Source organism: Leptodactylus fuscus, chromosome 1, assembly GCF_031893055.1.
Source record: "Leptodactylus fuscus isolate aLepFus1 chromosome 1, aLepFus1.hap2, whole genome shotgun sequence".
In the NCBI taxonomy this organism is placed as follows: domain Eukaryota; kingdom Metazoa; phylum Chordata; class Amphibia; order Anura; family Leptodactylidae; genus Leptodactylus; species Leptodactylus fuscus.
This window is the reverse complement of record NC_134265.1, coordinates 35,335,362-35,340,221: the sequence shown is the minus strand read 5'-3', so window position 1 is coordinate 35,340,221 and position 4,860 is coordinate 35,335,362. Positions and strand designations below refer to the sequence as shown.

The window sequence follows — 4,860 nt, the reverse complement described above, 5'->3', positions numbered from 1 at the left end:
AACAAATGAACCTGACACACTATCAAAAGTGGAGGTTGGGGGACATCTGGGTAATAGTGACCATAACAGAATAAGTTTTCTTGTACACATTAAGAAGACGTTCATTAGAGGGGGTACAAAAACACTAAACTTCAGGAAGGCAAATTTTAACCAGCTGAGAGAGGAGCCTAGCAGCATAAACTGGGACAATGTCCTCAACGTGACGGGAACACAAACTAAATGGGACATCTTCAAAAATATACTAAATAAGAGCACTAGAAAACACATACCCTATGGGAATAAGCGGGCTAGAAATCATAGAAAACCAATATGGCTAACTAAAACAGTACAGAATGCAATGAGGGATAAAAAGGAAGCATTTAAAGTACTAAAACAAGAGAGTAGCGACACAGCATTAAAAAACTATAACAGAGAAAAATAAATTGTGCAAAAAACAAATAAAGGAGGCGAAGATTGAGGCTGAGAGAAAAATTGCCAAGGAAAGTAAAAGTAATCCAAAATTATTCTTCAATTACATAAATAATAAGAGAATAAAAACTGACAATGTCGGCACTCTCAAAAATAATCTGGGTGTAATGGTGGAGGAGGATGAGGAAAGAGCACAAGTATTAAATGCCTTCTTCTCTACAGTGTTTACACAAGAATATCCATTGGCCGGCAACATGATTAGGGGTAATGTTAACTCTCAATTAAATGTCACCTGCTTAACCCAGGAAGAAGTGCAGCGCCGCCTGCAAAACACTAAAATAGAGAAATCGCCCGGTCCAGATGGTATACACCCCCGAGTTCTGAGGGAATTAAGCATGGTCATAGATAGACCCTTGTATCTAATATTTAAGGATTCAGTAATGACTGGGTCTGTTCCACAGGATTGGCGAATAGCAAATGTGGTGCCAATTTTCAAAAAGGGGTGTAAAAGGGAACCTGGAAACTATAGGCCAGTAAGTTTAACTTCTGTGGTGGGAAAGATATTTGAGGGCTTTCTAAGAGATGCTATCCTGGGGTATCTCAATGTAAATAATCTTATAACACCCAATCAGCATGGGTTTATGAGGAATCGGTCCTGTCAGACTAATCTGATCAGCTTCTATGAGGAGGTCAGTTCAAGACTGGACATGGCTAATGCAGTAGACGTGGTGTACCTGGACTTTTCAAAGGCTTTTGATACTGTTCCAGATAAACGGTTGGGATGCAAAATGAGATTGTTGGGACTGGGGGGAAACATATGCATTTGGGTTAGCAACTGGCTCACTGATAGGAAACAGAGGGTACTTGTTAATGGTAAATATTCAGACGGGGCCACAGTCACCAGTGGGGTGCCGCAGGGGTCAGTATTAGGTCCTCTCTTGTTTAACATCTTTATTAATGACCTGGTAGAGGGTTTACAAAGCAGGGTGTCTATATTTGCAGATGATACTAAACTTTGTAGGGTAATCAATAATGAGGAGGATAGTAGAATATTACAAGGGGATCTAAGGAAACTGGAAGCATGGGCGGAGACTTGGCAAATGAAGTTTAATGTTGACAAATGTAAAGTAATGCACTTTGGGCGACGTAATAAAATGTATGACTATGTACTAAATAGTAAATTACTGGGTAAGACTGTCAATGAAAAAGACTTAGGGATTTTGGTGGACAGCAAGCTTACCTTTAATGACCAGTGTCAGGCAGCTGCTGCCAAGGCAAATAAAATTATGGGATGCATCAAAAGAGGTCTAGATTCTCATGACAAGGACATAGTTATGCCTCTATACAAATCACTGGTACGGCCACACTTAGAATATTGTGCACAATTTTGGGCCCCGATATACAAGAAAGACATACGTGAACTTGAAAAAGTGCAAAGACGGGCAACCAAAATGATTAGGGGAATGGGTGGACTGGAGTACAACGATAGATTAACAAACTTGGGGTTATTCAGCTTAGAGAAAAGACGTCTACGGGGAGATCTAATAACAATGTACAAATACATGAAGGGACAATACAAAGAACTTTCTAAGGATCTTTTTACTCCTAGGCCAGTGACAGTGACAAGAGGACATCCACTACGTATGGAGGAGAGAAGGTTTCACCAGAAACATAGAAGGGGATTCTTCACAGTAAGAACAGCGAGGCTCTGGAAGTCTCTGCCCCAGGAAGTGGTGATGGCGGATTCACTGAACAAGTTCAAAGTGGGCCTGGATGCCTTTCTTGAAGAGAAAAATATAATGGGTTATGGTCTCTAGATTTTAAGGACACGTTGATCCAGGGTTTTATACTGACTGCCAGATTTGGAGTCGGGAAGGAATTTTTTCCTCTGAAATAGGGCAATTGGCATGAGCCTCATGGGGGTTTTTGCCTTCCCCTGGATCAACACTGTAGGGGATTGTAGGGCTATAGGTTGGACTTGATGGACTCATGTCTTTATCCAACTTCATCTACTATGTAACTATGAATGGCAGGTATGGAAAGCGGCGGGTTCAGGCCTGAAGCGGAGAACTTGCTGCATCACCATAACAGTTGAAACTCTAACGTTCCAACGGTGTGACTGAATGAGTGGACTGTCGCTCATCCACTAGAGGGAGACAAAGGCCACCTGGAATGCTTTGCTTACACTGTGGCAGCGGCGGCAGCAGCAGCAGCGTGCCTCTCTGCCAGCAACCCGGTTGCGATAGTCTAACCATCTGAGTGTACTGCACAGGTACGCAGCATCGAGCAACAAACTAGCAAGCGAGAGGAAGCAAGGAACGAGCACTGTCTTTCAACCAGAGAAAATCAGGGGAAAGCGCGAACGCAGTCCCCCACTACCACAAATTATGCAGTCGAGTTTCCCGCATTTGGGGAAATCGCAGGGGTCAGCACACCCGGAGTGCAAGGGATGAGCCTCACCCTGGGAGAACCACCTTCATGATCATGGTATCTCCCCTGCCAGGTAAGTATGAGTTATTCACCGACTGCTAGGCCAGCGCCCCTCCCCCGCAGCCCTGCCGCATTGGGGAGGCATTGGCCCTTGGCCAACAGAGGTCCGCATGGTGCAATGCCACACCGCATGCGTTTTCCTCGGTAGGCGGCCGTAGCACAGGCTGCGCTCCATTCCTCGCCCCGACACCCCGCTGCCTGCATTCAAATGTTCCCGGCTAGGCATTTCCAAGATGCAGTGCAGCAAGGGCATTAGCATAAAACGAAAGGGGAGGGGGCGAATGGGTGGCGGCTTCCAGAAACCGAGCTCCGGCTGGGCAGCAGAGTCAGGCACGAGGCAGCTGCGTGCCTTTGGTTTACTTAAGCCGGGATGGCTCATTAGAATTAGAAGAGAAGATGGCTAGACGGTTGGAGGAGTGTTTAAACTAGGTACTGGGGGGAGAGGGTAACATGTAGAGGGCAAGATAGTGTAGAAATGGAAAGAGGGCTAGATACTGAAACTGGGGGTGGAGCAGGGGGTCGGGTTAGAGCAGTCAGTAGGCAGTGGAAGAGTAGGGAAGATAAATCTATGAAATGTATGCATACGAATGCCCGAAGTCTTACTAACAAGATGGAGGAACTAGAAGTGATGATGTTGGAAGACAATTATGACATGGTGGGGGGTAAGTGAGACATGGCTGGACTCTAGCTATGACTGGGCTGTAAATAAACAAGGGTACAGTATGTTTAGAAAGGAGCGTACAAATAAGAAAGGGGGAGGGGTTTGCTTATACGTAAAAAACGGCCTTAAGCCAGTCCTGCGTGAGGACATCTGGGAGGAAAATGATTATGTGGAGTCCTTATGGGTGGAGATTACGGGAGGAACAAAAAATAATAAAATACTGATAGGGGTTTGTTATAAATCTCCAAATATAATGGAAGAAGCTGAAAATGTACTAATAAAACAAATAGATGAGGCCGCAAAGCAGAATAAAGTCATTATTATGGGGGATTTCAACTACCCAGATATCAACTGGGAGGCAGAAACCTGCAGATCCAACAAAGGGAGCAGGTTCTTGTCAGTAATAAAAGACAATTACCTATCGCAACTAGTGCAGGACCCAACAAGAGGCCAGGCCCTTTTAGACCTAATTTTAACAAATGAACCTGACACACTATCAAAAGTGGAGGTTGGGGGACATCTGGGTAATAGTGACCATAACAGAATAAGTTTTCTTGTACACATTAAGAAGACGTTCATTAGAGGGGGTACAAAAACACTAAACTTCAGGAAGGCAAATTTTAACCAGCTGAGAGAGGAGCCTAGCAGCATAAACTGGGACAATGTCCTCAACGTGACGGGAACACAAACTAAATGGGACATCTTCAAAAATATACTAAATAAGAGCACTAGAAAACACATACCCTATGGGAATAAGCGGGCTAGAAATCATAGAAAACCAATATGGCTAACTAAAACAGTACAGAATGCAATGAGGGATAAAAAGGAAGCATTTAAAGTACTAAAACAAGAGAGTAGCGACACAGCATTAAAAAACTATAACAGAGAAAAATAAATTGTGCAAAAAACAAATAAAGGAGGCGAAGATTGAGGCTGAGAGAAAAATTGCCAAGGAAAGTAAAAGTAATCCAAAATTATTCTTCAATTACATAAATAATAAGAGAATAAAAACTGACAATGTCGGCACTCTCAAAAATAATCTGGGTGTAATGGTGGAGGAGGATGAGGAAAGAGCACAAGTATTAAATGCCTTCTTCTCTACAGTGTTTACACAAGAATATCCATTGGCCGGCAACATGATTAGGGGTAATGTTAACTCTCAATTAAATGTCACCTGCTTAACCCAGGAAGAAGTGCAGCGCCGCCTGCAAAACACTAAAATAGAGAAATCGCCCGGTCCAGATGGTATACACCCCCGAGTTCTGAGGGAATTAAGCATGGTCATAGATAGACCCTTGTAT

The 4,860-nt window shown here is 43.6% G+C and overlaps 1 non-coding gene across 1 annotated transcript; it reads right to left on the bottom strand.

Moving 5' to 3' along the window:
• Positions 1-2,755: 2,755 nt before the first annotated feature.
• LOC142190707 (U1 spliceosomal RNA) lies at positions 2,756-2,919 on the bottom strand. The gene has a single exon (XR_012714388.1). It is a non-coding gene; the product is annotated as a U1 spliceosomal RNA (small nuclear RNA).
• Between the last annotated feature and the right edge of the window lie 1,941 nt (positions 2,920-4,860).